This window comes from Periplaneta americana, chromosome 13, assembly GCF_040183065.1.
Source record: "Periplaneta americana isolate PAMFEO1 chromosome 13, P.americana_PAMFEO1_priV1, whole genome shotgun sequence".
In the NCBI taxonomy this organism is placed as follows: domain Eukaryota; kingdom Metazoa; phylum Arthropoda; class Insecta; order Blattodea; family Blattidae; genus Periplaneta; species Periplaneta americana.
In genome coordinates, this window is record NC_091129.1 from 39,188,504 (window position 1) to 39,214,112 (window position 25,609).

Sequence of the window (25,609 nt, forward strand, 5' to 3'; positions counted from 1 at the left end):
GATTATAACGGCGAACAAAAGTGAAGTTTTATTACCAAGTGGGTCAAGTTAGTTCACGACCGAGTTAATGAAGCTACTACATAAGTCTGCAAAGCATAAGTGTGATTTCGTGATTATAAAAATTAATTACAATAATATTAATACACTATTTTTATTTCATCAAACGAATACGTGCATTCTGTTGAAGAGAAACCTCGGTACACACATTTTCTATAGCAAGCGACACAAACTTCCAACTTTGGTTGTTTGGTTAGCTTTGCTCGTAAATGCTAAGTTTACAAAGCGTGTCTGATTTAGTGATTATAAAAATTAATTACAATAATATCAATGCACTAATCCTTTCTCTTAATCAAACAAATACGTGAACAATACGAATCTAAACGACTAACCTAAGCTAAATCATTCATTATCTACCGGTAATAAGTACATTTCACACATGCATATTTACATGTGAAAAGTTATTCCAGGAATTATTTTGAAAACCTGTTTGTGCAGCCACACGCAGTACATGTAGGCATATTGAAATTACTTCATTTATTAATTAAAACAACGATGCAACATCACAATCAACTGCCCATGTGCTAACCGGGAGACCAATGTTTTGGTAGCATCATAATGGAGACGGTCTACAAAAGCGGCTTCACCTCCAAGCTGTTCATGTCTACTCTATGCATTCTGTGCTCGTTGGACTCAACACTGTGATGAAGCTGTACGGTCCGTCACGGCCATGCGGACAAGATGGAGGTCATCCCGTGCCGTGGTCACATTACGTGGTCCAGTACCCGCTCGTCTCTGCTATCCACTGGTTCCACACACGCGTCACTGTCCTAGCAGCATGTCCTGTACGAGCCGAAAAGTCACGGTATGGCAAACCTGCTTCCCGGAGGCCAACCATTTTACCCCGTTCGAATCCACTCACGTGCCGATATCGCGGCTTTCCACGGCGACGAGGCATACCTGCACTAGTTTTCACTTCGTTTGGAAGCTCTGCACTGACTGAGCAGGGCATAACACTGACCTTGCTGGTGACACAAGAGATGTCACTGTTTGGCCTATGTGTACGCCATCTCTCTGGAAACGTAATCAATTATTGGTGGTACTCTTTTCTACACATCTCCCGAGTTTGGAGTTGTTCGGGCCATTCTTTCTGGGTGTTGCACTTTTCACAAACAGTAGTATATAAGGGAACATTCAAACTATAATATTAGTATTCTGTCCTCCTTTTATACTTTTTTTATAGTACAATATTTGTTTGTGTGTTTAATAATATTTAGGTATGTACCGAAAATAAGAACGTTCTCTTCTACCGTCAGTTTGTTTTCAAGTTACTCTTGTTAGATAAACTGCTAACATTGATCAAATACAGGTTTTGCAAACTAACGTATCGGTAATATGGCTACCTACACAGTTGCAAATTCTGCTAACTGCTCTATTCGGCTGCAAATTAATACACAAAATACTGTAAGTAATTACCTATTAATCATATATTTCTGAGCTGTAGGAAGACAGACGAAATATTTTTTTTTCCATTATTTAAACTGGAAATCATGCCTCTAGCATCTGAGGATAGGTTTTTACACAACTTTCCTCATTTGCCAAAATTCGTCTCACTTGCAAATAGCTGGTTTTGCAAATTGGCTACTCAATTGTGAGTTCCTAGGAATGTCTTCATTTCACTGCGAAGATGGAAGAACTTTTCCAGCAATTGCCACGACTAAGCCGTCTGACTTGGCAATGGTAGGATATATCTGAATAATCAGACTTTATATCCTCAAGAAATTGTTGGAACTGTCGATGACGTAAAGCATGTGACCGAATAACATTGTTCAAAGTGACAGACTGTGCACACAGATTTTCAGGATGAATAAGGCAGTGAATTATCTTAACCTTGTTTGCATTGAACCCTTATTGAGTTAAGAACTTTCGTACTCTCCCCAAAAATCCTGTTTCACGTCCGCTCATAGTAAATGCTCCAGCTGTTGCTATGCACATTAAGTTTTCCCATTGAAGTTGAAATTTGGTCATAGTTTTTGTTAGGATTAAAAAATATCGTCTCCTCAAATTCGATCCTTTAGTGAAACGACATCGACAAGATCTTCTTTAACATTGAAATCTGAATAGACACCCCTTATGAATATAACAAGCTTCGTCTGCCTTTGCGATCGGTTCATCAGACCTAGTGAGCAACAAGTAACAGTTTTTATTTTTGCTATCAATTGTCCCTCCAAGTTATCTCCCATCTACCCTCCACATCGCATTTCTCGCATGCGCTCTGCAACAATATTGTGCGACAAACTTACAGATTTAAAAGCTTTAACGGTTTCCGGACACATTTCTTTTGCAACAGTTCTCGACAGTCTTTCACAAGTTCTCCTTCAGTAAATGGCTTTGAAGCCGTTGCAATTTTTCACAAATTTTGTAGTTAGCACGAACAATGTTTGTTCTACTAACACCCGATGATGATGGACAGTTTTCTGAATTTAATCTCGATTTAATTCCTCTACAGCCTTTTCACGAGCGGAGCCGGTTAATTTCTCTGATCCATAAGCTTCGGCATTTGTTGAATTAATATTATGATGGCTTATACCATCCAGGTTCCTTTCTACATAAAGAGCAATATGCCTTCCGTCCTTTCAGATAAATAAGTAAATACTTATCTATCCACACACTATTGAAACGTCGTTGATATCCGTACCAGCCGCTGCATACAGAACACTGCTACAGCGAGGGCAGGCTGACTTCGTGGCAAACAGTAGTAATGAGAGCGCTGTTCGACATCCCTGCTCCAAGAGATTTCCGCAGTTCATAAGGAACTGTGTGTTCGTTACAAGGCTCTCTTGCTTGGTCCTGTTGTCGAACTGGACGGCGTACTTAACCAAAGCGAACCCAACTTATCCCTTTATTAACATTTTACTATAAATATTTCAAGGGAGAAGTATTATTTGGAGATATATTTTAATTGTGGTAAATTTAAAGGCATAATCATAATAATTTTACCATAAACATAATTTAGTTTTTGAAAAGAACTGCATGAATATTTTTTGAGTTGTATGTGGTTATTTTCACTCATTTCATAAATTTTAATGAACTAGTACTTCACATATGAAACCAAGAAAAAGATCATGGATCTGGGAATACTTTGCAGAAACTAGCCCAGCCAAGACCAAATGTAAACTTCTAATCTAAGACACGTCAGTTATAAGTGACCAAGATAACTAATTTAAGATCACATATTAAAAATCCGGCACTGCAGTGCGTTGAAACCTGTGGTAATGGATGAGGAAGATCCACCTAAAATAATCCATGTTTGCACGCAAGGAAGCTGACGAGGTTCATCTGACTGCAGTAGGATTGTGCTGCTTTCTTATACGAAGAAATCATTACAATGAAATTTAAAAATACACTTTGAGCAACTTTAATGATCTAAATACCTTATGAAATTAACGAATGAATTATCCAAATACATCAAATGAACGACGGCACCCTATATAACGTTTGAATGTTAATAAAATCGTGCTTCTTATTATTTCGGTGTAGACTATTAACCGAAAATATAACGGCTTCAGGAGTAAAATACAATTTCTCGTGGTTAATACAAGAAGTCCCTCCACACTGCAGACCGCGGAATGTACTCAATTGCTGTTATGTGAGAAAACGTAAACTATACACTCACCACAATCATAACAGATGCTGGAGGTGTCTTCCTCGTTCTTGAAGGCACAGTTCGACTCTCATACACTAATTTGCAAACACTTTTACTAATTTTTCTTGCGTAATCGATTGCACATAATTAATTATATTCGGCTTATGTCCATTGATTGTTTTACCATGTACAGTACACAGACCCAGAATAATAATAAATAATAATACTAGTTACGTTGTGAAATACTATTATTGGAACTTGAAAAAATCGCTTAATCTGAATACACCAGAAATGTGAAGAAAATTACTTAGAAACGTTATCATTTATAAAGTAAGATACAAGAAGGAAACCTCAGAATATTAAATGTTGCTTATGAATATTATATTTAAGAGCGAATGCAATTTACCATGCCTATTGAATTAGATAACTGTTGATTTAGATTTTTAGATTTAGATTTATTTAATAACTAGCCGTACCCGTGCGCTCCGCTGCACCCGTTAGAAATAAATATAAAGTAATTACATAATTAAAATAGGACGTTTGATCCAGGGAACAACTATTACAACAGCGCAAGATAATCTGCTTCGCTCATTATCCAATTTTTTTGCATTGCATTTATTGCATATATATATTTTATGTATTTTAACACGATTCAATTGAGCATAGTTAAAATTTTAATTATAAAATAATGGATTGCTAAGCTAACGTACTATTACTGCTTACTAAATCAATACACTCTCGTTGTTAGTTAATTCTCTGAGATTAAAATGAATGTACATAAATATTATTTTAAGAAATACAGAAAACGAATGTACAAAATAGCGTATCGAATTTTCTGTGCATAAGAAGCTATTTTAATCTTACCTGTCCTCGATTTACTCAGACGTTACTGTAATAACATTATAGCATTATTTACATCTAGAGAAACTACACTTTCCAATGATGAAATAATAATTAATTATACAAATCGGTTAATTTAGCTTCTGATATTACTTCATACAAGCACAGAAACATTCTCTGTAGGCTATGTTTAATAGCTTTCGATTGTTGATGTCCAAGGCCCCTGTTTCGATTGTTGTTGTCCAAGGCTCCTTATAGACGAAGTCATTTGTTCTTAATTCATTGCACCGTCTTAGATGGCGTTATTTTAATTTTAAAACTCATTTATCTCATTAAATATCAGTCCTATCAAAATTTTGTAAAGAATAAAACTTATCGGAAATCATTTTTAAAGAAGCTTTTGTTATGTAACATTTTTCACAAAAATCAATAATAAGCGAGAAATTTCGATTTATTTAATTCAGGCCCCCTTATAACCTCCCTTTTAAATAAAGGATTTTGAATGCCATATATCCTAAAATCTAAGTTACAACGAACTTAATTTATATTCCAATTTTCATATAAATCGGTTCAGCCATTATCGCGTGAAAAGGTAACAAACATACAGACAGACATACAAACAAAAATGTCAAAAATGCGATTTTCGGTTTCAGGGTGGTTAATTATATATGTTAGGACCAATTATTTTTGGAAAATCGAAAATTACCAGAAAAATTTCGGCTACAGATTTATTATTAGTATAGATAACATATACAGTACATAAAAAAACGCTACATTAAAGTACCCCGAAAGAGCAAAGCTCTTGTTCGGAGACAGTTCCGTTTTGATGGAACGAATTGAAATTAACATACAGTTTTAAATTTTTCACCAAACATACCTATTTTTTCTGATTTAAAATTTGAGATTCTGATTAGGCCTACATAGATTATACATACCGGTAATTCACAAAAATAGAAATCTCTACTGTTTCTAAAAGAAAATTTAAAATTCTTGCAATAAGATCACATTCTTAAGAAGAGTAGATAGAAACATACATACATACATACATACATACATACATACATACATACATACATACATACATACATACATACATACATACATACATACATACATATACATACTTGGTAGACAAAATACTTAAGAAGAAAGGTCACATAAAGATGATGATAATAATAAAGTTAGTAATAATAATACTAGTAATAACTGAGTGAAAACAGAGATGATGTTGAGATTGGTGGATTAATATTATTATTAGTAGTATAGTTAGTACAGGCCATGTTGATATAGTAACCAATATAAGATAGAAAAAATACACTTAGGATAGAAATAAACTTGTTTTACAATACATGGTACATAATATAAATACAGGGAAGTCTGTCATATAAATTTGTTAATTCTGGATCTGAAAATTTCATTGCTTGAAGTAGTCAATTCTGGATGAAATTTTATATCGAATTATATAGCCGTGGACCATAATTTGTACTGCGTAGTAAAGCAGCAGATGTGAAACATTTAGGTTCAACTAATTTAAGAATTTCATTTCGTCTTGTATTATGATCATGTGGCTGAGCTACAAATTTCATTCTATTCTTATGATAGAATTTCATTAAAGAGTATTTATAAATTTGGTCAATTCTAAAAGCATTCAATTCGGAATGGATCAAATTTGTTGGATAATCCAGTCGCCTTTTCGAACACATTTTGATTATACTTTTTTGCAACATAATTAGAGGAAGAAGAGCAGTTTTTGTAATGCCTCCCCATCCAGTTATACCATATTGGATGACAGATTCAACTATAGCCAAATAAACCAAACGTAATACATGAGTAGGCAAGTAATGGCGAAGGTTTACAAATTTGAAAATTGTTTCACTGATCCTGTTACATAAAAAGGAGATTTGTCTATCCCATTCAAGTGCTGATCAACAATAATTCCCAGGTATTTCACATCTACAGATTTTTTTCAGGCAAGGGCATTTACAGGTTGTAGGGAGTTTACAAACTGAGTTGTGGATTATTAATTTTAAAAGAGAAAGTGAATGCAATTTGTTCAATCCAAAGACTGTTAAAGAAAATGGAACCAAAGTAGTTTTAGTTATATTTAGAGATAGCAAATTTGCATCAAGCCAGTTTTTGATCAAATTTATTCCTACATTGGCATGTTTATAAGTGTCCTCCCAAGTTAAACCACTGAAAATCTCCATCGTATTATCAGCGTAATAATAACAGGAGCCATTATGTACTTTCAAAGCAATGTTTAATAAATCATGAATGTATATTAAAAATTGAATAGGACCTAAAATTGTTCCCTGAGGGACACCTCTATCAATATTTACATTTTCACTGATATTGTCATCAGTTTTGATTACCTGATTTCTTTTAAGTTTGATTGTAGTAACTTATGTGCAATATGTCTGACTCCTAAATGAAATAATTTGTCCAGAAGTAAACGATGGTTAACCGTGTCAAAAGCTTTCCTTAAATCTAAGAAAATCCCTAAACATTTTTAAGTTAATACTGTATACTAGGTGTATTTTCCTGTTTGTGATTATGTATTCAGTCTCTTTTTTATTATATATTATTATTATTATTATTATTATTATTATTATTATTATTATTATTATTATTTTAAAGTTAATACTGATTGTGTATATGTATTCAATCTCTCTTTTTTACTTAATTATGTTTATTATTATTTTTAAGTTAATATTTGTACACCGGTATGTATTTTTTGTATGTGATTTGATCCTGGTTGAGTGGAAGAGAAGGCCTGATGGCCTTAACTCTGCCAGGGAAAATAAAACTATTATTATTATACAAATCGGCACTCTTTCTGATCAGCTCTCACGGGTAGCAGTCGGCCTCCCGTTGTAGTGGCATTCCTGGGCCTTGTGAGTGTTTCCTCGCTTCCAACTTGAATTTCTGGAGCCATTGTCTCGACTAATTCTTTTGTTAACTCTGACGACAATAGGCTGCGCCTTGCCGGGTTTTGCAGGTTGCCTATATACCACGCCTAAGTCAGCGACAAGCTCCGGTCCTCCGATGCCTTCCGAAATATTTTCGACAATCTTAGGAACGGATTCTTCCGGAGTTTCCGAAATCCCGAACACCAGTAGATTGTCCCTACGCGTATACTGCTGTAGTTCATTTACTTGTTTATTTTCCTTTTTAGACCACGCATTTCCCCTTGTGTTGTTTTCAGATCTTCGTTCGTTTCACATAGCTCTTCGTTGAATGCACCAAACTTGTTTGACATGAACTGAACTGATTGCTGTCATGCACTTATCTCCGATTAAATCAACTGTTTGCTAAGTTCATTGGAAGTTCAAATTAAAATGTTTCAAATTTATTTTCAATGAAGAATACCCGACATTTTGAAAGTTATTTGCTTCCATAATAATGAAACATACCCCTCTGAATGGTTTTCTTCATGCTAAATACTTTTTATTGAACCTATACGTCATCAGTTCTTGAGTTTCAATGAGACAACGCAGGTAACAAAGTCAGGACGATCAGTCCGTTTTTCATGTGGGAGTGAAGCAATAGATATTTCAGGTCATTGCGGATTGTAGCTTAGAGTTATGAAAATATCTGATTTGCCATGCTTTCCAACAATAGACATAGCGTCTTGGTGTAGCTGCTGCATGTTTCGTGAACTACCTTGAAATGGAGAAGGTAGAATCATTTTCTCCTGCCAAGTATCTTGCTGAAGTGATCGGGACATTTTGCAGGCCTCTTATTTTATCAGTAAGTAATACCTTTTGGTCTTCCCTTAGACATTATAGTTTTTACGCTTCCTCCAGACAATACTGAAGGGAATCACACATATAAATATCTACATCACTTACTTACAAATGGCTTTTAAGGAACCCGGAGGTTCATTGCCGCCCTCATATAAGCCTACTATCGGTCCCTATCCTGAGCAAGATTAATCCAGTTTCTACCATCATATCCCACCTCTCTCAAATCCATTTTAATATTACCCTCCCATTTACATCTGCCTCCCTCAAGGTCTTTTCAGGTCTTCCAACTAATACTCTATATGCATTTCAAGATTAACCCATACGTGCTACATGAGCTGCCATCTCAAACACCTGGATTTAATGTTCCTAATTATGTTAGGTGAAGACTACAATGCGTGTAGTTCTGCGTTGTGTAATTTTCTCCATTCTCCTATGACTTCATTCCTCTTAGCCCCAAATATTTTCCTAAGCATCTTATTTTCGTACACATTTAATCTCTGTCCCTCTCTCAAAGTGAGAATCCAACTTTCACAACCATAAAGAACAACCAGTAGCATAACTGTTTTATAAATTCTAACGTTCAGATTTAAATATCAACATCACACATTAAATAATATAATATCGGAAAGACCCATACCCCTTGATTAATAACTATAAAAATATTTCATTTTTAATAACAATATTGTTATTTTATGTACGTTTTTTATAGACTACTATATAGCCGTCACTCAGTAAATATTATAGAAATGAAGATCTAACTTCAAATATTCTCTACGCCTACTTATATAACCCCAAAAATTTTCACTTTCATATAATCAATAAAGCATTAATGTGTAGGGTAAACATTGGTAATTTCGTGGCAGTGGTTATTTCGTGATACTTTTTCTTTGCTCTTTCGTGAACTAACAAATGGTGTTATGAGATTCAGATTTCCGCCACGGGATTGCATAAGTTGTCCGGTTTCCAGAAACATACAGCTACGCTTTGTGTGACTATTGTAGTTGCTTCAGTGAGTTTTTATGTTTGGAGAGAGCAATTTAACGTCGACTTCTCAGGCGTACAAATTTTGTGGATGTTTGTAATTAAATTACAGGCTTATTCCTAAAGGTAAGCATATGATATTTGATACAAATATCTATTGTATTTTCATGAAATTTTAGGAAATGTTTTTGGAATTTTAGATACAGATGTAGTCGCCATATAGGCTTAGCTTTACTGATAGAAATCTTAGCTGTTTGAGGCGAAATTTTGTTGAGCATTAAGCGTTACTTTTTATGCTTTTTAAAAATTGTATTACAATACGAATTTTAGAAATCTGAAGATAAGATGTGATAACAAAAAGAAAAGGGGGACGCAGTGGGTTCAGTGTAGCTTCTGTTTGATTTGTTATCATGCTAAGTGCCAATGATAAGTGCTAGATGACTTACTTGCAAGAATTGTGACAGAAGACGAAACATGGCTCCACCATTTTGGACCGGAGACAGAAGCAGACAATGGACTGGCATCATGCAAATTCACCAAAGAAATAGAAATTCAAAAGTACACCTTCGGCAGGAAAAGTTATGGCTACTGTGTTTTTCGATTCAGAAGGACTCTTGCGTGTGGACATCATGCCACACAGAACCACCATTAATTCTAACATGTATGTGGCAACTCTCAAGAAACTTCAAGCTCGACTGAGTCGTGTTCGACGACGTCGGGAGAAGCATGATGTTCTGCTATTGCACGACAACGCACAGCCATATGTCAGTCACAAGACCACAGACCAGATCAGAAAATTCGGATAGACAACACTGAAACATCCGCCTTACAGTCCTGAACTGGCATCATGCGATTACCATCTCTTTGATAAATTGAAGGATCCCTTCGCGGAACGAGGCTAGAAGATGACTCCCTTGTGCACACCGCTAAAGAGTGGCTCAGACATGTTGGTCCAGACTTTTAACCGTGCTGGTCTACTGGCCCTCGTCCCTAGGTTACGTAAAGCAGTTGGAAGGGACGGGATTATGTGGAAAAGTGACATTTTGTTCCTAAAGGATGCATCTATATTCTGTGAAAATAGCAAAGCTGTAGGATAAAAATAAAATTTTTAAACAAATGTTATGCATTACTTTTGGAATTACCCTAGTAGGCTATAGTAAAGTCCGTAATAAAAGTGTTCATCCTTTCAGACAAAGAAGATTCCTTCTCAATTTCAATTCGTACTTTGATTTCATTCTTATTATGTGTTGATATGTATTTCTATGTTTTCTTGCTATGAATATTAGACGGAATTACTATGTTTGAAGTCCTGTAACAATAAATGAGAATTTCATTTCAATTTAATTAATTTTTCCACAATTCTTCTACCTCTCACGAAATTATCAATGCAGTATCACGAAATTACCAAGGTTATCACGAAATAACCAACCTTTGAGCTTAAGTTGTAAAAGTGGTTTTTGGCACTTGTTCAAGAACGTGTCCAATCTTTTATGTCTCCAGATTTGTAAAGCAAATTATCGTCTTTTAGATGAAAAAATCGGAATAAGGATATATTTACACATTTGCATTTTAAATTAATTTTCATGACATTATCACGAAATTACCAATGTTTACCCTGTAATTAGTGACAAATACATCATGCTATTCACTATAATATTTCATTTTTAATGGTAATAATGTCATCAAACATTCTTAAGTTTTGTAATTTTAATATTCAATACACAGACAGCCTCACTCAGAAAATCACACACCAGAGAATCTGAGCTGTAAATTCTTTTTATGCTCGACCATCCCGAAATGTAGTAATTATACACCTGGTTGCAGTCCTTTAATGCATGTCATTAAAGTACACCTAATCATTAAAGTACAGGTGTTTTCAGCCAATGACAACTCAGCTTACAGGTGTTCAGCCAATGACAAGTCAGCTTTGTACCGTTATAAAACCGCAAGTATCGATTGTTCTCGGATATGCAATCGAAAGAGAATTAGCGAAAAGTCACGGAGGCTGGAAAGCCAATACTCTCGCAGAAGGTTATGTTCTGTTACTATAATAATTAGCGTTAATTGTAAATAATATTCATATAAATTCAATTGTCATCTCGTTTTTCAATGTCGAATTCAATAATCAAGGTTATAAGAAGTTTAACGGGATTACACAATGTCAATGACATTATTGTTCCTCGGAAAAATCAATACTTTCGCGTCTGCGCACATCTCACAATTCACGACCTAGAACAAGGTCACTTTCGATCTTGCCAGATACAAATAAAATGTATACATCTGAATAATTTCAAGTTAGAAATATGGTCGAGCATAAAAAGTCGTATGAAACTCGCCTATAATGGTAATTAAGAAGCTCGTATGAAAATTATGAAACTCGCTTGCGCTCGTTTCACAATCATCCATACTCGCTTCTTAATTACTATCATTATAGGCTCGTTGCATAATGTAGCCTACTATTAATAAGTCATGAAGGTTTTAATAACCAATATTACAAAAACGTTCTGAAAGAGTTACACAAATGAAGATCGACATATTGGAATTGTGATGTCAGAGAATCTCAGCCATTTGAACTCTAAATAGCCTATGTCAGGAATCCAGCGGGTCGTAGCCTTCGTGTGATATTGTTTATTGTAGTGCGTTTGTGTTTTGTTTTATTCTGAAAACCCAATACGTATTTATCAAAACTGACGACAGATGGATTTTTAAAAATACGAAAATGATGTAGAAAAATTGACATTTCACTGAAAACTACTATTTTTCTGAAAAACTTTGGCATTCAAGCTTCAGAATGAGGTATCATTTATTAAAATCCGTTCGGCCGTTTTCCCGTAATTTCCATTATCTTTCAAATTATATATACACAGAAATTATATATATATATATATATATATATATATATATAGATGTAATATATTATAATCACATATGAATATCATCCGTATAAAAAGAGTTATTAAATGAATATTAATCCGATTGTTGTCCATGGCCGCTTTAATTAAATGCAGCCATTTGCTTTATCTTTATTACTCGTATAATCTGAAACGGCAATGACTAGAAACTAGTGTTATATTAAAACTAATTTATGTCGTTAAATATCAGTCCTATCAAACTATTACACAGAATAAAACTTATCAGAAATCATTTTTAAAGAAACGTTTGTTATGTGACATTTTTCATGAAAAACATTTTTCATGAAAAAAGGGAGATAATTCGATTTATTTAATTCAGGCCCTCTTATAACGCCCCTTTTAATAAAGTATTTCAAATGTCACATAGCCAAAAATCTAAGTTACAACGTACTTAAGTTATATTCCACTTACCATATAAATCGGTTCAGCCATTATTGCGTGAAAAGGTAACAAACATCTAGACAGACAGACAGAGAGACAGATATACAAACATAAATTTCAAAAAAGGCGGTTTTCGGTTTCAGGATGATTAATTGTACATATTATCACCAATTATTTGTGGCAAACAAAAATTACCAGAAAAAATTATTTTACAGATTTATTATTAGTATAGATGACGTTATGGTAACAATAATAGCTAATAAGGTAATTTGCTAGGAAGCAGCCTTCACTGCTCGGTACCTGGTAACTCCACTGGCAGCTAGAAGGTATCATCGGTCCCGTTCCCCCTCTGTCCTATATACAAGTGTACAGGCTAGTTATTATAAAATCTAGATTGTCTTTGTCAGAAATTTTTTGCCTTGGACATGTTGGAGATTTGAAATTATTAATATCCTTCAGCCAGCTATTTACCAGAATACATCACTCGAGTAAGGGACTATATTGACTGTAACGCAACTCAGTTATACTAAAAAGAACACTAAAGCTTAATATATGCTATGAAGAATAGTAAAATTCATTGGAATATTAGTATAGCCATATCTTTCAAGCGTAAACTATTAATAGTTTATTTTCTTTTTACAGGAACTGTTGTCTGATAGCGAGGCCAGCCTCTCCAGCAGCTGGTCCAGCATCAAGGTGAGTAACTCTTCAGTGTACACAGATTAGAGTGCACGAGCCTGTCTGCACTACTCGGACCATATCCTTATATCCATATCCGTCATATCCTTATGTCAATATCGTTATATTTTTCGTATCTATTAAGTTCAATTATTAAGCTGTGTCTTAAATAAACGTTCAGCGTTAATTCATGAGCAATGTCGGGTTCAATTTCAAAGGCAGACAGCAAGGTAAGTGCGGTACGAGTAGGAACACATTGCCAAGAAGTTATGAACTTGGCAGTGCAAACTGAAAATAGCTTTCAGAAAGTTCAGAATCATACCCTGAACTCCGTATAAGTTTCTCAGTAAATGCAAACATTCACTAATAGTTTCTGCGCATACAAACAGATAACACATCCAAAATCAATAACTGAATTAAACAGGATCAGCAAATATTAGGTCTACTAATAATACAACTACTGCTGCTGCTGCTATTGCTATTATTTTTACATCACTATATTATTACTACGGTACCACCGATATTACTACCGGTAGTAATAATAATAATAATAATAATAATAATAATAATAATAATAATAATAATAATAATAAATCAGCTTATGTTTTATGTTTTTAATAGGTGGATGTACACAACCTATGGTCTCTGGCCTAATTCCCGCTGAATTTAAGTTATTTATGTGTTGCAATTTTTAGACTTATGTGTTATTCTTCATAATCCCCTTTCACTTTTTTCGATAATTGGCTTGAAATGTTTCCCACGTTCAACTTCTTTGTATAACTATTCATTTCTTCTTCACTGTCATCTTTCATATTCAAGAAAACAACAGAGCCACCTCAAACAACAGTCATAAAAGAAACCACACTTCTTTCCTGACCATGGTATTGATGCTGATCATAACGTCCCTCTTACGCCATTCCCTGCAAAATTCTTCTCTCTCCATCTGTTTCCCTTTCCGTTGATCTTTATTCTTTCTGGGTGCTAGAATGACTGACAGTACGGCATGAAGGTTCGTTAGGAAATATGGTTGTTTAGTCATCATTAAATTCGAAATTTCCCGAGGAATACAAAATGCATCACGATTTACGCTAAGAAAAATATATTCCCTAATAACTAATCAGGATTCAAAATATTTTATGTGTAACACTGTGATTTTAGGAGGATAGAAACTGGTCACCCTACCCTATTATCTCCTGGCTTAGTTTCCTCATAAGTGCTGCCCAGTTTGTATCATTTGTGAGGTTCAGACCTGTCTTTGGATAGTTGTCTGTACAATAACAAACAGTAATTTCCTTAACTTGGAAACTGTCGCGATTATGCACCTAAACCTTTGTCGCATGAGGTTGCACTTTTCGGGAACTTAAACGTTGAAATATGAGACAGATGCACTATTAGAATTACAATCCGGTACACAACACGAACGACCCATTTCACGACGCAATTAACACCAGAAAACATCATAAGAAAACCGCGTGGTAAACATGCTTCGACCGCCACCGTACCGGCGCCATTTTAGCCCCTATCGATACCTGCATTAAGGTCTGAGTATTGAAGATTGTCTTGGATGGGCACTAGAAATTATCTGCATCCTTTTTTCCTCTACAGAGATTTCTACAGTTTTCCTATAACTTTTTCGTACACCTCCCATTTAGCTTTCCATAGGACTGTAGAAATAGAAGAAACGCACACGGTGGAGTTCTCCCTTTGGGCAAAACCCTATGGCCAGTTTCTCCAAGTTATGTTTAATTTGGCTTAACAAATGTTAAATTAATAATTCGTTTATTAAAAAAATTAACGTGTTTTCCATTTCTTTAACATGATTTTGTTTAAAATAACCAGCATAATTATAACATTTGTTAGTAATATTTTAGCTATTCAACAGCTGTTGGTATTGATTTTACATATGTCAGGCAATTTTTGATTGGCTGAAATTATACAGTATATTCTTTAGTGAAGAGAAGTCATGAAACGGGTATAAAATAACAATTTGTTACAGTAGGCCATGACCCATTAAGCAAAAAGTTGACATATGAAGTTTGTGCTGAAAGTTATCACAAACGCTGAATAATAATAAATTATAAAGTAAGGTTACAGTTATAAATGTAAAATATGTATTTCTGTTTCGAAAAATCTCAGCATTGTGACTGCCAGGTGACAATAGAGGGATATGGGTGGAGTAACTATACCCAATACTCCAGGAAAATTCCGTACGGTCTCACATAATACTCTCCGATCATTGTTCCTACTTCAGGTCCATGTGAAAATTGTAAGTAATGTCGTCTCAAAGAAGCCGTTATTGCTGAAACATTTTTGGTGTATTTAATCACTGCAAACCCTGTTGACACCGGCTACATTTCGCTATACTTCAGAAATACCGCGTAAGTGCTTATGTACAAAGACTGTACAAATTAAAATAACTAAAACACCTGTTTTTCTGGTGGCACAAGGGTAGACTAAATAAGAAGTACATAAAAAGATCGGAGTTGCTCGATTCCCTCCCAAATGCGTGGCCCTGTTCCCTCCCGAAGAGGTAAAGGTCTATTCCCTCCCATCTGAAATCAACTTCACGGAGGTTATGGGTCAATTCCCTCCCTCCCATCTGAAGTGGAAACAACTTCCCGTCCCACTTACAGACTACGAACTGCCATAAGTTTAAATAAATACCACTTATAAGTACTTATACTAACTTGCACTTATGGTGTGGTTAAAATTATGTTTCCATTGTTTGTAAAATTAATAAAAGAAATAGCATTCATTTCCCACACGTTAACTTGTTGATATTAATAAGGTAAGATAAAATGGAAAATATATTTATGTATTTGGATATCCATGTAGCTTCAAAGGACTTCATTTGGAATATTGCGACAGGCGACTGCAGACATATCCCAGAATAGACAGTTCACCTTTATCACAACTATTGATGATATACTGAAGTGTGTTGATCTTATTAATATTAGGAAGCTTAACCTTTGCAGGCTGTTTCATAGCAGAATTTATTTTTATCTTTGTGTCTATTTGCATCTTCTTTAAAACTTCAATGAAAGTACAAATGTCTGAATGGGCTACATAAAAACATGAATTGAACTTGGCGTGAAAGCTTTCACAGGTATTAGTAGTAAGTTCCGTAGAAGCACTTTTATTTGCCCATTTAACTGGTGAATATGTTGATTATTCAGATATATAATTGTCACATAAGTAACCATAAGATATATATAGTTTCTCACAGTGTGTTCACAAAATAATATTACTCCGTGTACATAATGAGGAGGGAAGATGGCTACTTGCATTTTTAAATAATATTACTCCGTGTACAGTAATGAGGAGGGAAGATGGCTACTTGTATTTTTAAATAATATTACTCCGTGTACAGTAATGAGGAGGGAAGATGGCTACTTGTATTTTTAAATAATATTACTCCGTGTACAGTAATGAGGAGGGAAGATGGCTACTTGTATTTTTAAATAATATTACTCCGTGTACAGTAATGAGGAGGGAAGATGGCTACTTGTATTTTTAAATAATATTACTCCGTGTACAGTAATGAGGAGGGAAGATGGCTACTTGTATTTTTAAATAATATTACTCCGTGTACAGTAATGAGGAGGGAAGATGGCTACTTGTATTTTTAAATAATATTACTCCGTGTACAGTAATGAGGATGGAAGATGGCTACTTGTATTTTTAAATAATATTACTCCGTGTACAGTAATGAGGAGGGAAGATGGCTACTTGTATTTTTAAATAATATTACTCCGTGTACAGTAATGAGGATGGAAGATGGCTACTTGTATTTTTAAATAATATTACTCCGTGTACAGTAATGAGGAGGGAAGATGGCTACTTGTATTTTTAAATAATATTACTCCGTGTACAGTAATGAGGATGGAAGATGGCTACTTGTATTTTTAAATAATATTACTCCGTGTACAGTAATGAGGAGGGAAGATGGCTACTTGTATTTTTAAATAATATTACTCCGTGTACAGTAATGAGGATGGAAGATGGCTACTTGTATTTTTAAATAATATTACTCCGTGTACAGTAATGAGGATGGAAGATGGCTACTTGTATTTTTAAATAATATTACTCCGTGTACAGTAATGAGGAGGGAAGATGGCTACTTGTATTTTTAAATAATATTACTCCGTGTACAGTAATGAGGATGGAAGATGGCTACTTGTATTTTTAAATAATATTACTCCGTGTACAGTAATGAGGAGGGAAGATGGCTACTTGTATTTTTAAATAATATTACTCCGTGTACAGTAATGAGGATGGAAGATGGCTACTTGTATTTTTAAATAATATTACTCCGTGTACAGTAATGAGGAGGGAAGATGGCTACTTGTATTTTTAAATAATATTACTCCGTGTACAGTAATGAGGAGGGAAGATGGCTACTTGTATTTTTAAATAATATTACTCCGTGTACAGTAATGAGGATGGAAGATGGCTACTTGTATTTTTAAATAATATTACTCCGTGTACAGTAATGAGGAGGGAAGATGGCTACTTGTATTTTTAAATAATATTACTCCGTGTACAGTAATGAGGATGGAAGATGGCTACTTGTATTTTTAAATAATATTACTCCGTGTACAGTAATGAGGAGGGAAGATGGCTACTTGTATTTTTAAATAATATTACTCCGTGTACAGTAATGAGGAGGGAAGATGGCTACTTGTATTTTTAAATAATATTACTCCGTGTACAGTAATGAGGAGGGAAGATGGCTACTTGTATTTTTAAATAATATTACTCCGTGTACAGTAATGAGGAGGGAAGATGGCTACTTGTATTTTTAAATAATATTACTCCGTGTACAGTAATGAGGAGGGAAGATGGCTACTTGTATTTATAAATAATATTACTCCGTGTACAGTAATGAGGAGGGAAGATGGCTACTTGTATTTTTAAATATAATTTAGCCTGGAGGAAGTGGGAATATTATCATCTTAGGACTTTAATCGACCAGAAGGCAATTCATCTGTGGAAACTGACCGCGGAAGGGAACTGACTCACACGGAAAAATATGTCCTCTGGACCAAAAATAAATAATTCTACAAAGCAATAACGACATATGTACTTATGCGGAATTCTGAAGTCGTTCCCTTTATTTAGTTGAAAAGAAACAGTATAGCATATAATCTGAGAGTTAAAATAACAGCTGAAATAGACTGAGTTGTCTGATTTCTATTTGTAGGATATTTAAGTCTGGGTACAATTGAGACATTTTGAGACCTATATATTTTTAAAATCTTATTTTATTAATTCGTTTTAGAATTGTTTTTAGTGATTGATTAATATTTTTCTTTTACTTCTTTCCGGTTTGACACAAATTGAATATCAAACATAGTATAGCATTCATCTTTCCTGGTTACCATGTACGTTCAGGTCCCATATTTTCTAAATGTTCAATATAATAATAAGTCAGCATCAAAATTAACAGTCAATGTTATAATCAATTGAGTATTAAACATCATTATCCCTACATTAACACTGATCTATTAAACAGTCCAAAGTATTCTTTAAATGTTATATTACGAGTCATATGCGAAACATTCCCGAAAGGGAGACACAAAATTTTAATTTCACAATTTCTGGTTGTACAGCTGTAATATCATCTGCCATATTTAACTAACTGTTAAATGAATTAACTCCTTGTAATCATATATTTGGAGTTAAGGAATAGTTAACTATCTGTGAAGCCAAACTGGCGTTGAAAAGATAAAAAACATTTAAGAAACTGTTTAAAGTTTAACAGTCATTAAATGTTCTAACAATACTTGGAGAAACAGGCAACTAGATTACCTTTATCAAAATTGTTGTGGGTTGAACATGTTATAGATCTGAAAATATTAATTTCCTTTCGGCCAGGTATTTACCAGGAGGGTCCACTTCAGTAGCGGGTTGCCACTCACAAGGGACACCTTTGACCTCGAACGATCGAAACCGCACGAAAACATGCTTAGAATAACAATCGATCATAAACAAAATAGTGGTGTGTGTCATTTCCATGCTAAACGTTGCATTCTACCTCAAGTGACATTTTAATAGACAGAAACAAAGTAACAAGATATCAATACCATGGGAGGGAAATTATACGTAATTCAATGACGTCAGTGTATCATTTACATTTTCAATCAACAGTGCCAAAAACTCTCTGCTTAAAGTACTTATAACAGCGCATATACAGCAGTGCCACGCCTGACAGCGCTTATATTAGTCCTCGAAGTGCAGAGCGGGATTTCGATGAAATGGTTAAAAAAAGTGGAAGAGAACAATGTGCACGCCTCACAAAAGCCACGTTATCACATCCAAATCACTTTCGCATTCACGCAGACCAATATCAAAAGCCACACTAATTACATTTTCAAATGATGATGTTGGTATGTCACTGTCATAACCTGGCTTTAACTAAGCATACTGCAACATAGGCTTATACGTAGGTGCAGCAAATTGGTTGTAAATCACAGAGTGAAGTTTCATGATGAAATAACGATCATGTATCTTCACTTGTGGTTTGGCACATTGAAGTCTTACAAAATCAGTAATCCTTCTGGTATAGAGTTTATATTGTGAACGAAGTAAACATCTAGGGGTTGGCAATATTTTGTTGTTTTCGGTGGCAGTATCTTCAGCATAACATCTTTGTTTGGAAAACTTGCACCCAGAAGGGTACGATCTGCATGACCTGACCAGGAATCACACAACAATAGGCTCTTTTCACTTGTTACATGTTCGCCAAGGACTGAAGTTAGAAAACGTTTCATGTGTTCTTTAGTCATTTTTCCACTTTTGCTTGCCTCCACATGAATGTTTCGTGGACAGGTTGTTTCAAGTTTCTTTCAAATATTTGGGCCGAAAGTGTCTTGCATCTCTTAAAAACAGACGTACAACTTGTTTGCTAGTCTGCCCGTCATTGATAAGCCACATCAATTGTGTAGCTGTGGGCAGAGCTATGTACAGACTGCAACACACTAGCTGTAGTTTTCTCTCCTCTGTGGGATAGTGTTAATGCTGAAGACATTTCATTGACTCTGATCACTGTTCCAAACATCACCTTTCTCACACCCTCCTCTCTTATAAACATGTTCACTTCCTCCACAAACTGTTGTGCCTTCTGACGTGTATTATTATCGTCCTCTACGTCCTTACGTGTGACAAATGCAGTAATATGCCCGGATGAAATGCCATATTCACGCTTGAGATGGTCCGTAAAGGAAATGGAAGCTTTGAAATTGTCCAAGCCAACCATTTTAGCCGCTTCCAGTGCCCACATCTGCAGATGCCAATAGTGAACTGTAGATCCTTGCACTATCAAATTGCGGTATTACATGTAGCTTGTAATTGCGACAGTCTGTTTCCTTTGAAACGAGCTCCTGCTCGCCGTTTGTTAGGCACATAATTTAGAATTAATGAGCAATTTGATTTACTTTTAATGCACTTATAGCGCTTCATTAGTTTGCTATAGAAATTTAAGCCACGATTGTAGTAGTCTTCATAAATGTTCTCTAGTACGCTGTCATCAGTATCTTGTAATACACTGGACCTCGACTTTTTGGGTGGAGAGAGTTCGTTTGACTTGGCTGTTCCTGTTGCTCTGGACATGAACGTCGTGTACTGCTTGAACAGCCACCTTCGGGTTCAGGTTCCTCCTCTCCTTCAAAATTAATATATCTATCCAGCGTAATGTCATGTATTTCTGTGTCATCCCCATCATATTTCTGAATTATTATGGTATATAATATATCCGCGAACTCCATATCCTCGGCCCCGATGTCATTTCCATATTCAGCACGTCGCAACTTTGCCCCTAATATTTGGACCACATTCGTAGGATTAATCCTCTTCATGACATCACTGCACTGTACACAGTAACCCGCTTGCGAACACTCCAAGAGACAGATACGTACTGCAGTGATACCATTCAGCAACTGCAGCACTGGTCAGTGCAGCTTCAATATGCCACTGTCTAATGGCGCTAGCGGAGTTTTGCATGGAAATGACACACACCACTACTGTTGTGTTTATGATCGATTGCTATTCTAAGCATGTTTTCGTGCGGTTCCGATCGTTCGAGGTCAAAGGTGTCCCTTGTGAGAGCAATTGGACAGATATTGAAAGTGACACAATTAGCTTATACTAAGGAGACCAATAACACGTTGAGAAGATTAATATAAACAGTTGAATATTAGACCTTATATAGTTCTTCAGACGAAACATGGTTGTAGATTGTTTTCTTTGTTTGTTCTTATTAGCATTAGTGCTAAAGCACTAGGCCTAAGTCCTGCTGATGCTGTGCTGTGTTTGCAGGATAATTTTTAATACTTTATTTTCCTTTTCTAGGAGAATGATGAAAAAGGTTACCTGTTCCTCGTGCAGAAAGTCGTAAGTAACTGAACACTGTATATAAGTAATAATACCTATATTGTGTTGCTTAGAGGATCGTCCTAAATAGTAGCACCACTAAGCCTCTAAATGAAAAAAAGTATTTTGGAAGACAGATTTAATTTTTGAAGAGAGATGTTGCTGCCAGTTTCGGACTATATACCTTACTTTAAGAGTTCAATTTTGATCCACAATGGATAATACGAGTTATTGTATACTGTTTATCCACCTTCCTCAATTCATAATCATTCATAGATACACATTCTCTTCAATTATTACAATTTGTTATTCGAGAACGAATTGACAGCAATATAATTTAGTTTGATGAAAAGGCATGTGGCAGCAGTATTGATAAAAATGTCTAGGGCTTATAGTCTTTAATTTAAAACTAAATTTTGAAAAAAGACAACCTTGTTATGCCCAATATTGGAAACATACCATGTATCTCCAGGAAATTATGATAAATAGATGAATTTATTGAGCAATGTTATAAACACAGGCATAAAGGTGTCTAATTCAGTAGTTACTATTGTCCCTTCGTCAGTTCGCATCACAAACTTCAACAGCTGAAGTTCTAATCTATCTCGCCCTCACGAGGAATAATGCAGTCTTTTGTTCACATACTCTATTCCCCATGAGGTCAAGACATGCAAGCGAACTCCTATTCTGAGTTAGTATCGAGATTGGTAGATATTTCCTCCGGAATAAAATGTGTCTCCAGGAGTCCTTTTCCTCGCACAATGGACAAAGACGCTCCCCTTCTTCGTTGACAATTTTATTACCCTTCCATGCCCCCAATCTTAGCCACGCTAAACCTCCCCCAGTTAAGCATGAGATCTAATAGGAAATTATATTAAATGTGGTGGGATAATTCAGGTCGTGTTATGGAATGTAATATTGCAAATTCATTAATTATGTCGGGTTACAAACGTTATAAGTTACCTCACTAGCTTTTAATAAACGTTATTTTCATAGTCGTTCCCATAATAATTATCAGCATAACCTAAAATATTACGGCTTCAGGATAAACGTAACCCTTAAGCAGTCGCGCGGGGTGTTCTCAACAGACACGGAGCTGTTACTACATGTTGAGTACGCCTGTACTTCTGAAGCTTCAGAACCTTTCTTACGATTGGTAAGGCGACAATAACCGAAAACATGTTCGAAATCGGTATTCGCACACTTGAGATAATAACGGTTTAAGTAGTGAGGGGTGGCGCCAACACCCCGCGCTCCTGTTGTAAAAATCGGTGGCTTGCTTTTAGGCAAATTGGTACTGCTAATCCGCAAAATTCCATACTTTCTTTCCCGCAAAACGACGGATTACAAATGCGCAAAATATTTCAAGCCCCCAAATTAATAGATCCTTAAATAAAATTAATTCATGTACAGTTGTAAAAAAAAAAAAAAAAAAAAAGTGGCCGCACTCGTGAACAGTGAATATTTTCAAAGTCCACTTCGGGTCGCGGCGATGTTACACGATGCATGTGCTTGTACAAGCAGTTCCCGAACTATGAAAGTGTTCCATATCTGCGCCTCGTAGACCAGCGGTAGAGTGCTTGTTTAATGATTCAAAGGTCGTGGGTTCGAGCCTTTTTCAAGTTTTCATTTTATTTTTTAATCATTCTTTAGCGATGTAAATGACATTCAAATTATCATTTATATCCAGTTATCGTTCTTTATGGATATCTCGTTATTTAATTTTGTTATCATTCTTTAGAGATATGAATAAAATTCAAGTCATCATTTGTATTCTGTTATCGTTTTATAACGATATGAATAATAATTATTATTATTGTATCTCCAATGGGGGTTAGCCCCATTTTACATATGTATGTTAGGGCTATAGTTTTATACATAAAAAGATAAGCATAAAGACAAATAGAAAAGAAAATTAAATTAGCTTACGCGATGTAAACAAAACATAAACAATCCGTAAATTAGGCGTTGCGATTGCAAAACAAATATCAGTTACCAATTTGAAACATACAAAAACATTAACAACACACATACGTAACACTTCTATAACACAAATATGCAGCTTTCCGTACCATACATCATAAATTAATACACAATAGTCACACAAACACAATCAAACTATAATTACGACATTGCGACGACATCAAGCATCCCATAACTGACTCACATACATAACAAATCAAGCATCCGTTGCAACACATACACTTCAACATAGTAACCACACTTTTAAAAGTTACAAATTTGGCTCCAAGAAGAATAAATAGGACACTGTTGCAAATTACTATTTTTCTACAATTTCTTAAATACATCTGTAATAAATCTGTGAAATTCCGATATGAATAATATTCACGTTTTTTATATTGTTATCGTTCTTTAGCGATATATATAATATTCAAGATATCATTTATATTCTGTTTTTCTTCATTAGCATTATAAACTAATATTCTAGTTATTTATATTGTTATTGTTCTTTCGCAATATAAATAATCTGTATTTTATGTAAGTAATTATAACACAAATAACCATCTTTATTTGTAAAATAGGTTATTTTATTGAGATAATTAAATACGTATCATATAATATCATATATTAATTAAACAAACCGATATTTATCATTTATATTCTGTTATCGTTCTTTAGTGATATTGTATAAATAATATTCAAGTTATTTATATTGTAATCGTTCTTTAGCGATATAAATAACATAAATTTAATATTAGGTTTGGAAAAATCCAGTTGCATAATAATGGTATTAGTTTTTCTTTTTATATTATTACATTATACTATCTTGAACCACAATAAAATGAAAAGGAGTAACGAGGAATTGAACCTGAGACGTTGACATCTAAATTCCGACGTTCGTCCGCTGAGCTACGAGGGCAAAAGTGTGGAAACATTTTCGGAAAAATTGGCCCAATCACACTCTAAGATTTTCTGATGATTCGTAGAAGCTAGTCCAGGATGCGGGGGGCAAGGGCTAATTGAGATTTCCCGGTCTCTGATCGGGTCAAACATCCTGATAGAATTAATATTTAACCCATGCCGTGAGTTTCGGTGAAGTCCGGAGGGCCCAATTAGTCAAATCCACTCTCCTCATCTCCACGCTTGGGCCCCCTGGAATTTAATAAGATGCGAAAGAGATAGTGGTGTGCGGAAAGCAACGGGAAGTTACCGCATTTATCCTTCCCAAGAAGAACTGCTAACATGAACAAAGGAAGCTTTGCATAGAAGAAGAAGGATCTTCTGCGGACCTCTGGAAAAAGAACTAAGGAATAGACTAGTGAAGTGCTTTGTGTGGAGTGTGGCATTGTATGGGGAAGGAACATGGACATTACGACGAAATGAAGAGAAACGAATTGAAGCATTTGAAATGTGGATGTGGAGAAGAACGATGCGTGTGAAGTGGGCAGACAGAATAAGAAATAAAATTGTGTTTGAAAAAGTGAGTGAAGAAAGAATGATGCTGAAAATGATTAGAAAGAGAAAAAGGAATTGGTTGGCTCTCTGGTTGAAAAGAATAATAGACGACATTAGGATATGTGGATCATATGCGGAGACTAAGAGGAAGGCAGAAAATAGGAAAGATTGGAGATTGCTGGGTTTGCAATGAAAGACCTGCCCATGGACAGAATACTTATGTATGTATGTTCAGAATGCCTGGAATATCGTGTCTAAGAACAGTCGCTATTTGCAAAGACTAGTCAATTCCATGCCCACTCGACTGCAAGATGATCGAGATAAGAGGAAGATAGACTAAATAGTGAATTGTGACTTTTTGTTTTGTTTTTTGAACGCTTAATTGTTTGAATGTTTTAAGGCCGACGTTTTGTTTATGCCACGAAAGATATTTTTATTGAGAATAAAATCTTTTTTCTTTCCATTTGCAGCCACAATATCATAATGATAAAGTCATGGCATAATATATTAATGAACCTGATGTTAATTACTAAAACAATCGTAAAAGAGAAAAGAGAGCCATTATGTATAGTTTGGGTCTCTCAAAAACAGAACAAAAAAGAACATAAAAAGCACGTGGTTGTAGTCGAACGCAAGACCTC

The 25,609-nt window shown here is 35.0% G+C and overlaps 1 long non-coding RNA gene across 1 annotated transcript in view; it reads left to right on the forward strand.

Moving 5' to 3' along the window:
• Positions 1-21,531: 21,531 nt before the first annotated feature.
• LOC138711552 (uncharacterized) overlaps positions 21,532-25,609 on the forward strand; it is a 92,832-nt gene continuing 88,754 nt past the window's right edge. The window contains exon 1 of the long non-coding RNA XR_011335376.1: positions 21,532-21,572. This is a non-coding gene — a long non-coding RNA (uncharacterized lncRNA). The remainder of the gene's footprint in view (positions 21,573-25,609) is intronic.